Raw genomic sequence first — 19,052 nt, 5'->3', positions numbered from 1 at the left:
CCCCTTACTCATTCAAATGTCAACATGCTACATGTAGGCATATTAGGCATTGTAACAAAATAATATCATGGTTGTTACAGCCTAGCAGTTTGTTTAGAAATGTGTCTCTCTGCCCAGAGAAAATGTAAGTTGAGATAATATAAAGAACCCTGAGGAGATAGTTTGAAATGGATGTTTTAGGTCCAATCTGACACACCATAGGTATCATTTGGTGATATTACACATGACATAATCTTAAAATTGTTGTATTCACAGAACTGGCGGAAATCCCCACTCTGGTCCGCAGTTCTGGCGGGAGCGCTGATCGCTCCCATTGGCTGATGCTGTTTGACAGCCGGCTATAAAAGGAGCTGTCAAATGGCATCAGCTGTTGCCACCAGCTGATCTGCCTGTTAGCCCCGGCAGCCGCGGCAACCCTTTATTCTCGGAATAAAGCCTTTTACTGTTAGCTCTGTGTCTGCCTCGTATCTTCCACCGCTCTACAACACTGGCGACAAAGGCGGGATACAATAAGAGGTGACCAGACATAAAACAGCTGAGCTCAGTCACTACAAAAAGAGCCGGAGCCGCCAAGAGCTGATTAGTTGCAGCTGCGGATGCTCTCTGCGAACGCGAAGTTTAAAGCCTCCACAGCTGAGGAGACAGGCTCCGCCTGACAGGCTCAGCCGCAATCACTCTTTTGAGAGAGTGAAGTTTAAAACCTCCCCAGCTGAGGAGATAGACTCTGCCGCCTCATGATGACTTCTAACCCGGCATTCCCACCTTTCAAGCCAACAGCCAAGACATGGGAATCGTATAAAAATTGTTTTTTCTGCTTCCTGGATGCGATAGACCTCGCGGACGCCACAGACCACAGAAAGAAATCCTATTTCCTTAGTTTCTGCGGAGCCGCGGTTTTTGACACCGCCACGGCACTGGTTGCTCCATGTTCTGTTAGGATTATCCCCTGGGAGGAGTTACAAGAGATCCTCTCCAATCACTACTCCCCTAAGCCTTCCCAAATCGTTAGGAGACATGCCTTTAGGAATAGAAAGCAGTCTGAGGGGGAATCAGTAAGTGAGTATGTGGCAGCCTTACGATCAGCTGCCCTACAATGTGGTTTCAGGGATTACCTAGAGGATATGCTCCTAGATCAAATTGCCTGTGGGGTCAAGGACCTGAGACTTCAAAGATGTTTGCTAGCTAAAAAAGACCTGACCCTAGCTATAGCCATAGAGGAATCACAAGCTGCTGAGCTATCTGCTCTGTCAGCAGATGAAATACAAGGGAACCCTATTAGACAAGGCAGCTCAACTATCCATTCTGAGGAAGTCTCCCTAGATGAGAATTCTGAAGACCCAATCGAGGTAAACTGCCTCAGACAACAGAAGCCCCCTCTAGAAGGACCAAGACAAAAAACCAACCTTGCCCCCAAGCAGCAACCCATCTGCCTAAGTTGTAGAGGAACCCATCCCAGGGCATCCTGCAGGTTCAGGAATGCAATTTGCCCGAACTGTCCAAAAAAAGGGCCACCTAGTTTGAGTCTGCCAAGCAGGGAGAACTTTTCCACAAAGACCTCGGCCTACTCCTATTTTCCAAAGGCAAGGACTTTGAGGACTGCTGTACCTGCTACCACTCAGATCATACTACAACAGGCTCTAACAAAATAAGTATCTTTGTTTTTTTAGAAGGTAAGCCCTGCAGGATGGAGGTGGACATGGGCTCTGCACTTTCCATCATCTCCTGGGAAACAAAAGAAGATGCATCCAAGAATGTCCAAAAAGAAGCTCCTGAGCTGCCATCTGACTCTGCGTGATTACCAAGGCAGGACCATCCCTGTCCTCGGGAAAGGCAAGTTTTTAATCCAATTCCAAAACTTCAAAGGCCACTTGCCTTTAGGAGTGGTAGATGGTGCCCTCCCTAGTTTACTAGGATTAGACTGGTTCCCTGCTCTTGGTCTCAGCATAACCGGTATCCACGCTGTTTCAACCTCTGAAGTAGACACCCTATTTAGAGACTATTCTGATGTATTTAGTGAAGATTTAGGGTGTTACTCTGGTACCCCTATTTCATTCAATGTAGACCCACAGGCAACTCCCATCCGCCTGAAACCACATAGGGTACCCTTTGCTATCCGCCCCAAATTAGATATGGATCTAGATAAATTACTAAAGCAAGGGGTATTACAGCCAGTAGATTTTGCAAGATGGGAGGCCACCATAGTCACCCCACTTAAGAAAGATGGCAGTATGAGAATCTGCACTGACTACAAGACTTTCCTGAATAGATTCCTACAAATCAGCGCCTACCCTGTCCCTGTCATGCAACATCTCTTACATACCTTTGAGCCTGGGACTATTTTTGCAAAATTAGATATGTCCCAGGCCTACCAACAGTTCCCTGTAGATGACCAAACTGCAGAATTACAAACCATAGTCACCCATAGGGGTGCATTTAAATGCAAGCGTCTCCAGTTTGGCGTAAGTGTAGCCCCTGGGATTTTTCAATCCCTAATGGAGAGGCTTCTCCAAGGACTCCCAGGCATAGTCCCCTATTTTGACGACATTTTGGTTTCAGCTATGGATAAAACACAACTAATTCATAGAGTCAGAGCAGTCCTTGAGCGTTTTAGACAGCATGGCCTTAAACTTAAAAGGGACAAGTGCACCATCGCCACTAAGCAAATGGACTTTCTAGGTTACAGAATTGATGCCTCTGGTATACACTCAATTGAGTCCAAAGTCAGGGCTATCCACGAGGCACCCACACCTTCCAACAAGACTGAGCTCCAAGCCTTCTTAGGGCTTCTAAATTTCTATGCTGCATTCCTTCCACATAAAGCCTCCATAGCAGAACCTCTGCACAGACTTTTAGACAAACAATCCCCCTGGCATTGGGGACCAAGGGAAGCCCATGCCTTCAAATCCGTCAAGTCCTTGCTCATATCTAATGCAGTATTAATTCAATTCAATCAGCAGCTACCCTTAGTCCTGGAGGCAAACGCTTCCCCCTTTGGTATAGGGGCTGTTCTGAGCCACAGGCTCCCCAATGGCTCTGAGGCACCAATTGCCTTCTTCGCAAGAACTTTCTCTGCAGCAGAATGAAACTACAGCCAGATTGATAAAGAGGCTTTGGCTGCAGTTGCTGCTGTCAAAAAGTTTCACAAATTCCTTTATGGTCACCACTTTGAACTAATAACAGATCACAAGCCACTTTTAGGCCTTTTGTCAGGGGATAAGCAAACCCCACAGGTCCTATCCCCAAGGATGACCAGGTGGACTCTGTTCCTGGCCGCCTATTCATACAAGCTGGTGCATCGCCCGGGGAAGAACCTGTGCCATGCAGATGCCCTCAGTCGTTGCCCTCTACTGGTGCCAGTCGAAGACCCCGCGTGTACTATATTAGCATACTCCAAATCCTAACACCTGATAGGTCCACATGGACCGCAACCGGATTGGCTGACTGAACGGCCATGATTTGTGTGCTAAGAATCTACCATGATTGGCTGAGCTGATCGTGGGAGATTCAAAGCATTGTCATTGGCCGCCGAGCCGCGAGCAATCCCTATATGAAGGGTTGCCACGGCTCCAAGTTTTCGCACTGAACTATAACTAAATAAAGAGCTGAATGTTATGAATAGTCTTGCGTCTCTTTGGGAACCGATCTGCACCGATCTAACACTGGCGATGAAGGTGGGATCATGAGACAAGAGACCCAGCACGTGGCAAAGTGGCACAGCACGACAGACAGCATGGCCGGCAGTCCCTCGCCACCCACACCCTTCAACCCTGCTGCTGAAGATTGGGAATCTTACACTGATAGATTCCAAATGTTCCTAGAATGCAGCAACCTCAAGGATGCCAACAACCAGAAAGAAAGGGCCATGTTCCTAACACATTGCGGGCCCACAGTGTTCAAGATGGGCAAAGCCCTGGCCAAACCAGCTGATGTCAAAGAGATGGATTGGGCCGATCTCGAGCCCAAACTGTGGAACCATTATGCCCCCGCCCTGCCCATTCTCATCTGGAGGCACGACTTCTACCAGCGGGACCAGCATGAAGGCGAGGGCCTCAGCAGTTTTGTGGCAGCGCTGAGGGACCTCGGGGGCCTGTGTGACTTCACTGACCTAGACGAAGCCTGCGAGATTGCGTCATCCTAGGACTCCGGGACCCCGTCCTACAGAGCTGGCTCATGGCAAAGGGCGACATTTCCCTCGCCGATGCCCTTGCCAAGGCAGCTGCCGCAGAGGCAACCCGAAAGTTGGCGGCCCGGATGCGGCAGGCAAACACAACTGACCAGCTGGCGGCCATCGAGACGACCCCGACACCGGAGAAGCACACAGAAACTGGCCATCGGAAGACCATCACCTCCCACCATGGCGACATTGACTCTTTCTCGGATACCAAGGACGATGAGGAGGAAATCCACCAGCTCCAGACAGCATGAGATTGGCAGGAACTGAGGGGATGTAAGTCAAGGTTCCAGTGTGCCGGCTGCAGAGGCGCTCACCCTGGCTCGGAATGCCGTTTCCTCGAGGCCATCTGCTGGCATTGCAAAAAGCGGGGGCATATCGCCAAGGTATGCTGGAACAAACGGAACTACAGCCCACGACAACGAGAAAGCAGCCCCAGATGGTGAGACGCCCCCCCACAAGGCCAGAGATCGCCACAAAGAGAGCCGCTGGAGCCGGGATGGCTGGAGCAAGTGACTCAGCAAGGTGAGACAAAGGGAGGAGACCCACCAGATGGTCGTCATCGGTACCCAGAGTGGGTCCCCTGTAAAATTTTTAGCGTACACGGTGTCTCCAATGCTGAATGTTCTGTATTTGCTGGATGAGTCCAGGGGTTTCTCAGGGTTATATGTGGGGTGCATTCTGTCTAATCAGGATCTTAGTTTTCTGCCCATTAGTAATTCTGCTGGGCTTTTGTTTGTGGTTGAGCTGGGTGTGATGTGCTGGATAAAGAGCTGAGTCACTTGCGGCAACAATCACCCAGATAACGGGCCCCCAGTCCTACCGACTGCAGACCACCAACGGCCGAAGCTGGAAGTGGCACATCAACCAGCTAAGGTCAAGACTAGCTGCTGACAGCACACAAACACCCGACCAAGAAATCAGAAGGTGGGGAAAAACCTCAAACCATGAGCAAAGAGGAGAGGAAAATCCTAAAACACAAACATAATACCCCCCACCCAGAAACCAACCCCAAATAAACCAGCCTTACTCACCGGTAGACGTCGAACCAACCAACCACGAATCCCGGGAAACTTCACCTGGAAAGAGCAGCCAAGCCAGTTCAACCAGCCCAGAAAAACCAGGTGGGAACAACAGAAGCAGCAGCTTGACCAGTCCGAGTAGACTGGGAGGGAGCTACCAAAGAAGGCCCGGCTCACCCTTCCAGGCGGTTCCATCCCAGAGAAATGGAACGACAAGTAGTTCGTCTGAACTGGTCGAAGACCACGCTGGAACTGAACTGCACAAGTCAACTAGGCAGGTATGAAGCCCCGCCTACCTGTACGACTACGTAACCACGCTCCATCAGACAAAACCAAGAGGGGAGGGGTGTGCTATATTAGCATACTCCAAACCCTGACACCTGATTGGTCCACATGGACCGCAACCAGATTGGCTGACTGAACGGCCGTGATTGGTGCGCTAAGAATCTACCGTGATTGGCCGAGCCGATCGCGGGAGATTCAAAGCGTTGTCATTGGCTGCCAAGCCGCGAGCAATCCCTATATGAAGGGTTGCTGCAGCTCCAAGTTTTCGCACTGAACTATAACTAAATAAAGAGCTGAATGTTACGAATAGTCTCGCATCTCTTTGGGAACTGATCCGCACCGATCTAACACCACGCCCATCCATGCCAATTTTGAGGTCAACGAACTCAACTTGCCCATCACAGCTGAGGACATTGCCACTCACTCCAGAAGGGACAAGGTAATCGCCCAAGTCCTGGACTGGGTGGGAAGGGGGTGGCCTGCAATTCAGTACACCCCTGAATTTTTGCCATTCGAGATTCACAGGCAAGAGTTGTCATCCCTACAGGGTTGTTTGTTGTGGGGGACAAGGGTGATCATCTCTACTAAACTACAAGAGCCATTCTTAAAGATCCTTCACGAAGGCCACCCAGGCATTGTGAGGATGAAGGTTCTGGCCTGCAGCTATGTGTGGTGGCCAGGCATGGATACCCAGATCTCCAGCTGGGTAAGCACGTGCCAGTCATGCCAAGCTACCAGAACAGCACCTCCTGCAGCCACTCCTACCTGGTGGGAGGGTGCTGGGGCCCCCTGGTCCCGGCTGCACATTGACCTGACTGGCCCTGTGCACAGACGGACTTTCCTAGTCATAGTGGACTCTTTCTCCAAATGGATTGACCTGGCTTTGCTTCCTTCCACAACCACGCTGGCTGTCACAAGAGCCCTGACCAGAGTATTTGTCACCCATGGCCTCCCTGACACCCTTGTATCCGACAATGGCCCCCAGTTCACCTCTTGGGAATTTGAAATTTTCGCAGCCAATCTGGGCATCAGGCACGTCCTCACAGCCCCTTTTCACCCTGCAAGCAACGGGATGGCTGAAAGGGCAGTTAGGTCAGTAAAGGAGGCCATGGCAAGGTTTGGCCAAATTGATTGGCACTCCAAACTTTCCAGATACCTACTGACCCAGCATACAAGCCCCTGTACCACGACCAACAAAATTCCTGCAGAGTTACTAATGGGCAGGCGCCTTAGAACCACCCTGGATAGGTTGCACCCCCATTATGCCCCTGGCACCCCTTTGGGCTCTGACAGCCAGGCCAGGGAATTCGCCCTGCATGACCTGGTCTATGCCAGGAATTATGCAGAGGACCCACTATGGGTGCCAGGACAAATTGTATTAATTACAGGGCCTAAGTCCTATAGGATCCTCCTGAACAACGGTCGTATGTGGCGCCGACATGTAGACCAGCTGAGGAAGCATTGGAGAAGGATTACAAATGACCCCCATTTCCTGCCAAGTGAACCGGTCTACCCAGTGAATGCCGAGGATCTCCAGCCAAGCGAACCGGTCAACCCAGCGAACGCCGAGGGTCCCCAGCCAAGTGAACTGGTCTACCCAGTGAACGCCAAGGGTCCCCAGCCAAGTGAACCGGTCGACCCAGCAAATGCCGAGGGTTCCCAGCCAAACGACCCAGTCTACCCACCAAATCTAAAGACGTTCCTGAAGCAAGTCGAACGAAGGAACCTACCTGGACCACTGCCGGACACTCGGACAAAGGCACCTGTTGGTCGAACTCACGCTCCTGCAGCCTCCAGCGCGACCCAGGGGGCAAAGGACTCTGTCCCAGCAGGAGATTCTCCAGGACTAAGTCGATCCGGCCGCCTATGCAGGCGGCGGCCTATTTGCAGGACTATGCATGCTCCTGACCAGGGGAAAGGAGTGCTGTATTCACAGAACTGGTGAAAGTCCCACTCTGGTCTGCAGTTCTGGCGGGAGCGCCGATCGCTCCCATTGGCTGATGCTGTTTGACAGCCAGCTATAAAAGGAGCTGTCAAACGGCATCAGCTGTTGCTGCCAGCTGATCTGCCTGTTAGCCCCGGCAGCCGTGGCAACCCTTTATTCTCAGAATAAAGCCTTTTACTGTTAGCTCTGTGTCTGACTCATATCTTCCGCCGCTCTACAACAAAAATATTAGATGTATCCATCAGTCAGAACAGGTTGGAAAATCTTAGGTTTTGTGGGAATAAAACTTTGACTTGGGTATTGGGTAATGATTAATCTAAGACCTTATACATACATGCTTGCTTAAAGGTCACTGAGATAGTGCAAGGAAATTAAAAACAAACACTAGAAACAATCAAGCAGCTCAGACATCTGTAAACAAGTCTGTACTATATCTAATTATTGTAATCCACAATGTGACTATACTTGCTCTGCTTACCATGTACTAAAATCTCAATAAAAGGGAGCACTGGAATTTGCTCTGGGCTCTCAACCCGAGAACACTTGCTTGTGTCTCATCTTTTCCATGAGAGACCACCACAAGTGGTGACCCTGATGTGATCCACTGCAGGTGGTACGTGTCCGAACCTCCGTGTTTCCTCACCTGGAATAGGTAAAGTACGTACTTAACTATTGCTGGACAATAGGATTTTTCAGGAAACATGAGGGGAAAACTTTCTCAGCCACAGGAACGTCATGTTAGTGAGCTGCTGAAGTTAGTCAGGACAAATTTCTTTATCTTTAAATCATCTGGAGGGGAGCATATAGTTCTTTCAAAAGGTAATGTGAAAAAGCTGCTGCAAGAGATCTGGCGGCAATGCCCCTGGTACTCAGAGAGGGGCTCTTTAAAGTTAGACACATGGAGGAGAATTGGAACTATCCTTCATGAGGAACCACGGGCAACAGCTGAAATTTTGACATATTGGAAGGTTGTTATGACTGATTTAGAGACCCAGCAACAACCTCTTTTAAAACCTTTAGTAGAACCTCCTCCTTATAAAGGAGTTGTGTTGTACCCTCTGACTCCAAAACTGGAGTATGTTTTCTCACCCCCAACAGCGCCTGTTTCCAGTTAATAGGCAAGTGGATGCTCAAGGCAACATGCAGGCGGAATGGGTTCCGATTCTGTTGGCAGTACTTAGGGAAATCAAGAAAGCCGTTAAAGATTACGGTATTCAAAGTCCTTTTACAAAGGGTCTCCTAACAAGTTTGGCTACCTCACACATGATTCCTAATGACTGGAAAGATTTAATGAGAATGATATTGAGCTCTACTCAGTATGTGGTTTTTGATTCAGAGTACCAAAGGGAAGCTATCACTAGGGGACAGAATTCGGAGGAGCTGTATATGCCAGACCAAATCTATGGGGCAGGCTTGTTTGAATCCACTGCTGATCAAGCTACTAATTTGCCTGATCACGCACTTCCCGTGGTTATGGCGGCTGTCCTTGGGGCGTTGTCCCGCATCCAGGATGTGGGAACCCCGGCACGGTCTTTTTCTCAAATTAAGCAATCAGCATCTGAGTCTTATAACGATTTTGTGGAAAGACTACAATTGGCTATTACCCGGCAAATCTCCAATGAGGAAGCGGCAAAGGAACTTTTGCTGAGATTGGCAGTCAAAAATGCAAACGCTGACTGCAAGCATATCTTACAGCCTTTGGTTGCTAGAGGTGAGGTTACTCTGGCTGATCTGTTAAAGGCATGTGCAGTGGTGGGTTCTCAGGCTTACAACATGGAGACTTTGGCTATGGCATTACAAAGAGGGATAAAACCTACGGGGAACTGTTTTAATTGTGGGAAGCCTAGCCATTTTAAAGCCCAGTGCCGAGCCCCTGGGGGGGGGGGGCGTTTAACAAAAACAAAAATAAGGACGTCCGCCCAAAGTCGGTCTGTCCGAAATGCAAAAAAGGGTTTAATTGGGCAAATCAATGTCACTCTGATCAGAACCAAAATTCGGGAAACTAAATTTGGGGCGTGCAGCTAGCCCCGCTCCCAAGGCTGTTACAAAGGCATCGCCTGCAACTACCGGGAGTGAAGGTTTGGGTTTACATTTGCAGAATACTCCCAGAAAAACAGTTTCTACTATGGCTATGCTTTATAGTGAGTTAATCATCAAAGGCCGGAATCTCAGTATGTATTTATATGGCATAGATCTAGTTCAGTTATTTTTACCTATCTCCCTCACTTTGTGGGAAACTTGGTATAGTCAATCCATTGAATTGCAGATTGCTCTTGAAAATTGGCCAGGGAAGATTTCTTGCCATACCCCCAGTGACCCCCCATTTCCAGTTGCTTCAAAATGTATCTGTAAATTTTAATTCAGTTATTTCTAAGCAGCCTGTTGAGGGCATGACCGTTTATGCAGACGGTGGTAAGACCTACGGCGCTTGTGCATGGAGACAGGAAGGAGTATGGAAAACAAAGATTACCCCTCCTCAGCAATCAGCACAAAGGGCTGAATTAGCTGCTGCTATTTTGGCCTTACAGGAATTTGCGCAAGAACCGCTAAATCTAATTGTGGATTCTCTTTACGTTTATCAATTGATACTTAACATTGAATTTGCTTATCTTTCCCCATCTGTTGATGCTAATCTTATGAGTTTGTTTTTAGCCCTGCAAAGCTGTCTTCATTCTCGCACACATTCTTTGCATATCGCACATATTCGCAGCCACCAGCCACTTCCCAGGGAGCTGCAGGAAGGGAATGACGTGGCCGACGCGGCTGCCTCGGTCATGTCCTGCCTCTCGCTTTCCCCTGTTACTCCGTGGGACTCACATAGCTATTTTCATCAGAATGCCAAAGCTCTTTGTAAACAATTTGGTCTCACTGCTGCAGAAGCTGCAGCTATTATTCAGCAATGTCCTAGTTGCAGTGCCCAATCCAGTGCTCTTCCTCAAGGAGTAAATCCTCGGGGAACAGCTGCTTGTCACCTATGGCAGATGGATGTCACACAACACCCTCCTTTCAAACCACGGCACCATCTGCATGTCACTGTTGATACCTATTCAGGATTTATTATGGCAACACCTCAATGAGGAGAGGCTACAAAACATGTAGTCAACCATTGTCTCCGTACCTTCACACATGTGGGGCCACCAATGGAGATAAAAACCAATAATGGCCCTGCTTACATCAGCACCGCCTTTGCGGAATTTTGTCATCGATGGTCATTATACATAAATTTGGCATTCCCTACAACTCCACTGGTCAGGCCATTGTGGAACAAGCTAATCAGACACTCAAACAAGCACTCCTTCATATAAAAACAAAAACGGGGGAAGTGGATGGATATGGTTTGCCTTACATACAAAACATTCTTAATATTACCTTATACACTTTAAATTTTTTAAACATGACAGGATCCCCTGCTGCTACAGCAGCCAGTAGGCATTTTGCTTCCTCCCCATCTGCAGGTACACCAAGACCGAAAGTTCGGTATAGGAGACTGCCAGATCCAATGTGGAAAGGACCTGTCCCGCTGATAACTTGGGGCTGAGGATACGCTGCCGTTGAAGATGAGGGGACAGTTGTTTGGGTTCCTGCTCGCTGTGTGCATCCTTATCATCAGCCAAAGGGGCAAGGGGGTGGGTTTGAGGGAATGGAAAAGAAACACATTGATCCAGGACATGGAGAAGCTAGCAAACCTTCATAATAAAACTGATCGTTGGGTATGTATGCACATGCCAACTCACAAAACATCAGGGCTTCCAATGGTTGCAGTACCTCTGGCTGAAGGCGACTGGTATAAGGGACAATGCTATGGTTGTTCGGGGATGTGGTCTAGCAGTTGGACTACAAGTAACATAACTACCTTACACCTTGGAAGCCGGATCCAAGAGGTGGCAGGTATCTGCTGGACCCACAATGAGACGGTAGAGAATATGACTTACTTGGGAACATATCTGTTTTGCAACAAAACAATTGTTATTGGCAGTAGAAGTCGGGTTTATTCCGGTGACATGAAAACAAAAAATCTTACTTACTTTGTACACAACATTTTGTATTTTGATATCACATCTTTGATCAATGAAAATGGGTGTCCATATATTCCTGCCACATGCTGTCCCACCACGGAAGAAAACCAGCTGCAAATGGGAATAACGCACCATCGTGCACTTATTTGGCTATGTTAATGGAGTCCTTTGCAAAACTAATCTATGCTGAGCCAAATAAGGTTGGTCATCTCCTAGGAGCAAATCTATGGTTGCTGTGTGGATGGATGGCCTATGATCGCATGCCAGCACAATGGAAAGGGGTCTGCACCTTTGGGAAAGTAATCCCATCTCATGTCATTTTAAAATCTTTGGGGACTGCTCATATCCGCAATGCGCGTTCTGCAACGGAAGTAAACTCTGTTTTGACCCATGACTACTGGACACAAATATCAAGGGGAGTTATTCCCCCTTTAGGAGTCATGATGAACTATAGAGATTTACATCGTTTAAACAATTGGACAGTTACTATGTTTAATGACGCCATTAAAACGCTAAGGCTGCTTGAAGAAGAGCAAGGCAAAATTCTTGACTTTGTCCTGCAAACCAGATATGCGGTGGACACTATTTTGGCTGCGCAAGGGGGAGTTTGCACTGTGGTTCATACACATTGTTGCATGTATATCTCTGATTATTCTCCAAACATTACAGCTACTATACAGCATATGGAACGAACCTTGAAGGAGAATCCATTACAATCGGAGGGTGAGGGACTGGACGTGTGGTCTGCACTTTGGTCCTGGTTGCCAGATGGTTCATGGATTCGTCACCTAATTGTTGGAGTGATATTGCTTATTATATTTTCTCTTTGTGTATGCTGTTGTATCCAATGTCTCCCTGGACTTTTAGGAATGTGTCAGGTGAGGCCTACAGAAGGAGAACTGCTGTTGCAGATGGCAAAAAGCTACCGAGGCATCCACAATCATCAAAAAACTAAAACAGGGGAGATGTGGGAATAAAACTTTGACTTGGGTATTGGGTAATGATTAATCTAAGACCTTATACATACATGCTTGCTTAAAGGTCACTGAGATAGTGCAAGGAAATTAAAAACAAACACCAGAAACAATCAAGCAGCTCAGACAACTGTAAACAAGTCTGTACTATATCTAATTATTGTAATCCACAATATGACTATACTTGCTCTGCTTACCATATACTAAAATCTCAATAAAAGGGAGCGCTGGAATTTGCTCTGGGCTCTCATCCCGAGAACACTCGCTTGTGTCTCATCTTTTCCATGAGAGACCACCACAAGGTTTCATTCTTTTATCTCCAGAGCCATTTTCCACAGCTTTATAGCAACTATAGCTGACTAACCTTTAACAGTTTCTGGGCAGCACAGTAATTTACAGAAGGCAGGATTTGATCCCAAGCTCAGACATATATCAGCGAACACTGCAGAGGTGGTATTCAGCAGGTTCTGACCAGTTCTGGAGAACCGCTAGCGGAAATTTTGAGTAGTTAGAAGAAATGAAAAATACCACCTCTGACTGGAGATTTTACAGTATCCTTCCCCTGTCATGCCCACCAAGCCATGCCCTCAGAACCAGTAGTAAAAAAATTTGAATCCCACCACTGGAGCACTGGTATATATTTCCTCTTACTTTCAGCTGTCACAGCCTCTTTTTGTGTGCTTCAGTCCTCAGCTATTAGCTATAAACCCCAAATTTTTACTTTATTGAGAGAAAAATGGGACAGCATGTCAATCTATAATGAGAGTAGGTTATAATTCACTATCAACTTTAGAGAACAATAGTACCTCCCATTCACCTTGCAATGCCCTGCTCAGTCAAAACTTTTTTAAACGTTTGATCTGATCAATTTTTTATTAAACAATTTGCATTGTCAATAATGACAGTTTAGTATGTTTATTTTATATGCTTTATATAAACCTTAATAGATTAGTGAATACCAAAAGGGGGGAAGAGATTTCAGGCAAGTGAACTAAGAATTCAAACACCACATAAAGTTTTTGAAGAGATTTTCCTGTATGCTTAATGTATGCTTCATCCCACCTAATTTTTTATCATTCAGAATAACTGCATAAAGTTTATCCAAATAAAAAGAATAATAAAAATAGTCAAAAGAAACAGATATTTCTTTAAATGTTGCACACTGCAAATTAAGTAGCCTCCAGATATAACCATAGTGAGAAATCTTTAAAAATGACGATGTTGTTATTCAGCTACTGAGTTAGTTGCAACTCAAAAAACTCTTTTTTAAAGTATTAAAAAATATACTATTACAGGCCTTTGAATAGTGAACTATTTTGGCCACTGGTGATGTCCTGCCTCCAGTTTTCCACAATCCTGCTCAGAAAGCCAAGCTAGAAGCTTTTCTTTTCTTTAAAGGACAAGATATTTCAGTACAGAGACATGTATTATCCTATGAATTAAAGTGGAATTGCTCTAACAGATAATGAACAACTGCTTCATAATCTAAAATATGTGTAATGTAAAGGCAGCAAATGGGTGCTATATAATATAATGCTGCAATTGTCTCTTATGTTGTGGAGGGGAATATGCTTGTGAGACTACCAGCCTCAAATATCAAAATACCTAGTTTTGCCTTTGGCCGAATACACCTTTACTTAGATTGTGACAGAGCCAGGCTGCATGTTCCTCCTCTTCTGACAGCAAGTACTGGAGGCCAGCCTAAATTGACATATTTCAGAATCATAATCCAAACTTTTGTTAGCAATTGCTGCTGAAGGTATTTAACCTCAGGTTGTTTAAAAAAAAAAAAGAAAGCAAGAAGGGGATAAGTTAACAGTAAGCAACAAAGGCATCAGGTCTAGCAGGACTGGTTATGATCTGAGAAAGTTCACAATGAAATTTTAAACTTTTTTCCCCATGATATGTTGAGCAGCCAGCATATTGTAAGTGGGTCTGGGCTATAAAATAAAGAATGATGGCACTTTAAAAATTAAAAACATATGTAAAAGAGAAGCTTTAAATGAAAATTTAGAAAAGTGAAAAATTCAGGGAGTAATAGCTAGTAGAAGAAACTGTGGAGCCTGAAAATTTGAGATTGTGTGGCAGCATTTTTATAAAATGGCTAGCACAATTAAGGCTATCAAATCTGCAAAAATTCTGCTCTAGTGATTCGGATTTTTGTAGCCCAAACTGGTAGCTGCAAATACAACTGGAACTAAGCAATTCACCAAACAGCTGCCAAAATTATTTTTACTACAAGACAGTTATTACAGTTGTTATTTACATTTCCATCACATCGGAATACTTTGTACCATCTTAGTTTTGGTGTTTTTTTCTAAGTAAAACCAAAATAAAAATCTTTTTAATTTTTTTAAATGCTTCTCTTCTTTAAAAAAAAATCACTGTGTAACACCTATACACTATGTATTAGTTCCAGTTATTCTGGATTCTTCTTAAATGTCTTCATTCAAGTAGATACTATTGAAACATAGCATATTTTTTTCCAATTTATTCTTCAACTGTTTTAGTCAAATTCTTACTAATCGATAATAAGATTACTTAATTTTTTACTTAGATGAAGTATAAACCAGCTAGATTTGTAAGTCATGATTGAACTTGTTTGTGAACTGAACCAACTGGAATTTACTCAAAAAATTTACTTAAAAAAATGGTTACTAAGTATAGGATAGGATGGAATGGATCAAAAACCAGACCTAGACTAAATAAAGTCCTATTGGCAGTGATTAGCAAGCAAATATTCAAATATTTCAACATATGATAGAAGCATATGATATACTAAAAATTATTGTGCTTTGTAAAAGTTGAATAAAATTAAATAAGGAAAGTCAACATACAAGATAAATGAGCAAATGAGATTACTGGAATTTCATTGGAAAAGCAAACTGCAAATATACATTTGTCTACAAAGTCATCAAGACATCAATGACTAAAATGGCAACTAAATAATTACATATTAAGCAATGTATGATTTCAAAGCTGATTAAATATATTTAAATAGCCCATATTATATATATTGGTATTAAGTCATACCAAATTATCCATTAAAACAAGGGTTTTTCTTAAAGGATTTTGTACTAAAACATTGATTTTGAGTCATGGTGGCACAGTGATTAGAATGCAGTATTGAAGACTAGCTTTGCCCATAGCCAGGAATTCAATCCTGACCAGTTCAAAGCTGACTCAGTCTTTCATCCTGCCAAGGTCGGTAAAATGAGGATTCAATTTTGGGGGGACATTTGTAAACCACTCAGCGGGTGCTGTAGGGCACTATGGAGAAATATATAAATCTAAGTGCTACTGCTTGTTGCTATTTAATTTCTAATGAATCAAGAAACAAAAAATATATTAGCAAAATTAACTAGAATGCAAAGTTTGCTATGTTTATGTAAGAGATTTTGCTGAACCGCAGATTGGCTTTGGATTCAGCCTCAGAAGAGACACCCACAAATCTCTACATTATCCAGATGCCATTTTGATGACTAAAATCTAAGGGAATTCACAGTTCATTCCATTTGAATGAAAATTATATTTGTTCCAAACACCAGACAAAGAAACCTTTATCTTTATTGCAAATTTTTTTTTGAAGCACTGCCTTTTTATCAGGCATTTTATATGTGTTCAGTTTTCTATTTGGAACTATGAAGACTGAGCAGGAAAAATGAGATTTGTGACTGGGTGGTCATGTATCATCGATTGAATGCCAAACATATGTTTTATTTAAATTATGAAGAAAAAAAGGTCATTCTATTAGGAATAGGAATGCATGCAAGTAAAATTTCAGTTCCATTTTCACAATTAATTTCTGAATATTTTGGAGTTCATAAGTTCAATAGATGCAATTTCTTTAAGAATTTTTTGCTGCTATTGATACATGATAATTTCATTGGCAAGTGCCTTTTTGTACACTTTTCCCTAAGATATTCATAGTCATTAGCATTGCAAAATTCAAAGCAATGTGAATTTTTATGAAACACTAATTATGGTTTTCTCATTAGACTAAAAGTGACAAAGCCATACAATCGATGCAAAGTCTCACATCCTCATATCTCAAAAAATAATCCAGGAAATTGTGAGACAGAGACAAAGCATATTACTTTCCCTTTATTACTTGAATCTATAATCCAGGTTACATTTTAGTCTAATGATTAAGGCAGCAGTTACAAATAGAGAGGCTGTAAAATCTAGTCCAGTGGTTCCCAAAGTGGGCGGTACCACCCCCTGGGGGGCAGTGGGATGCCTTAGGGGGCACTAAGAGGCAAGGGGGCTGGCGGGGGGGCACTAAGAGGTGGCGGGGGGTGTTCGAGGCATGTTACATTCCACCACTTCTGCATTGAAGGTTCCGGCTCTGGAGCAGTGCTTGTCAATGGGTGAAACTGCAGGGCCGGCCTCGAACACCGCCCTGCTGCCTCTTAACCCCCCTCTGCTGGCCCCCTTGGGGGCGCTAAGAGGAGACAGGGGGGCATTCGAGGCACCGGTCCTGCGGGTTCATCCATTGACTGTAGTAATGCTCCAGAACTGGTGCCTCGAATGTGGCAGCATGCTGAGAAAAGCTGCTGCCACCGCTTTCCCAAAGTGCCACCACTGTCACATTCTGTCTGTCTGTCCATCTGTCCATCCATCCATCCAAAAGGTCTGTCTGTTTGCTTGCCTGCCTTCCTGCTTACCTACCTGCCTGCCTCTCTCTCTCTCTCTCTCTCTCTCTCTCTCTCTCTCCATCCGTCCATCCATCCATCCATGTTCGAAGTGTCGGCCCTGCAGGCACATCGGGAAAGTAGAGGAAAAACCAGTCTGAGAGGGACGGAGGGAAGCGGGGAGGGAGAGAGAGAAAGAGAAAGAGAGAGAGACCTGATGCATCAGATTGAATGAGGCCTAGACTGAGGCCCTTTTCCACATTGAAACATCTTTGCCAGCACATTGAAACATCTTTGGCTTCTATTAAAGGTTTTGTGGACGAAACATGGTCAAGACTATCAGGAAACTCACACATTTTGTTGAGGCTTTAAACAGGATCCATTGGACCAGATCTCCACCCTAAAAATTACTTCTGTCCAATGTATTACAGTGCCAATTCTGAAGAAGGCAAAACCAAAATGTACTGGTAAATTACAAGGAGAACACACACACACACACACACACACACACCCTTCTAAACCTGCTGGAGCAGGTGATTGGACTAGAATAGATATCTCATTATCTTTCTCCTCCCTCCCTCCTTCTTTATTTCTTTTTCTTTCTGTTCCTTCCTTCCATCCCCCCCCTCTTTCTTTGTCCCTTTTTCTTTCTTTCCCCTTTCTCTTTATTTTCTCTCTCCCTCTTTTCTCTTTTTTTCCCTCTCTCAGGTCCATCCCTTTGGATCACGGGTCGCCAAACTTTTGGACCTCCAAACTCATAATTTTAAATCCCGGAGACCACTAATATGAATTTTTACTGAAGGTGGCTTTCTGGCATTGGTGGGAGAGAGAGAGAGAGAGAGAGAGATTTGATCCAACCTCTCTCTCTCCCTCTCTCTCACACACTCAGGCAGGGGTGGGATTTGGAACCCTGATCTAAAGCTGTCAAAACTCCAAAAACTGGTCAAGTAGCTCTGGGGAGGCCAGTCACAAATTAGAACACTTGCTAAACAACCAGTCATTAAGTGAGGACCAGTTGTATTTGGTTTGCCAGTCACCTGGCCATGCCCACCCAGCCACATGACCGGCAAGCCAGGCCCACCCAGTCATGTAACCAGCAAACCACACCCTCAAATTAGACCACACCCACAGAAATTTGAATCCCACCCCTGGGTGTAGGGCACCGAGGATGAGTTTGTAGCACCAAGGGGGCAGTGGACCGAAAAAGCTTGGGAACCACTGATCTAGTCCCACTCTAAGCATCAAAACTGAGTAACTTTTGGCTGTTTACTTTCTCTCAGCCTACACAGTGGTTGTAAAGTAAATAGGAAGAGAACGGAGCATTAAACATACACTACATTGAGTTATTTACAACAATATTAAAGATGGGATGATAGATAAAAAAATAATTCAATGTTAATACTAATACCGTTCCAAGTTTAGTTTATATAATCTGAATGATGATTAATATTGACAGTTAAAAGATGATGCATGTCTATAAACTGAGGCTAAACTGAAGTGTGACATTTTATTTTGCAGGTGAATTAGATATATAAAATAGTTCTAAAAGGTAGCCAAATTAACATCTCAGGGATAATGTTGTAGGCCTGGTTACTACATTATCCAAAAGTCCCTAGACTATTGAAAATAACTCACCTAAAAATACAACATACTGAATGGGAAGTTGATACCTAAAGTCAAGCTATTAAAACACTGGAAGAAACAGCACTTTGGCTGGACACAAAATGCTGATTGACTCTCTCTTTTTCTTTATAACTTTTGTGAGGTTGAAGAAAGGCAAAAAGCTCCAATTGAGACTTCATAGCGGAAAAAAAAAAACCTTTCAAAGATTTGACTCTAGATTTTTGAAAATGTTTAATAGCTGGTTGTCATGGATGTCAATCTCTTTCAGGCCAAGCTACCTCACAGGATTGTTGTGAGGAAAATAGGAGGATAAGATGTGTTGACTATGTTCACCATCATGTATGTAAAAATAATAAAGAATGGATACAAATAAATAAAAATA

At 44.6% G+C, this 19,052-nt stretch overlaps 1 long non-coding RNA gene across 1 annotated transcript; it reads left to right on the top strand.

The window, feature by feature from the left end:
• Positions 1–9,221: 9,221 nt before the first annotated feature.
• LOC148123968 (uncharacterized) lies at positions 9,222–11,199 on the top strand. Its single transcript, XR_015740459.1, has 2 exons — positions 9,222–9,311; positions 10,850–11,199. It is a non-coding gene; the product is annotated as an uncharacterized LOC148123968 (long non-coding RNA).
• The last annotated feature ends 7,853 nt before the right edge of the window (positions 11,200–19,052 follow it).

This window comes from Pseudonaja textilis, chromosome Z (genome assembly GCF_049901715.1).
Source record: "Pseudonaja textilis isolate UNSWEBS1 chromosome Z, rPseTex1.2, whole genome shotgun sequence".
Classification (NCBI taxonomy): domain Eukaryota; kingdom Metazoa; phylum Chordata; class Lepidosauria; order Squamata; family Elapidae; genus Pseudonaja; species Pseudonaja textilis.
Note: the sequence above shows the minus strand (reverse complement) of the source record. Positions and strands in the feature narration are given on the sequence as shown.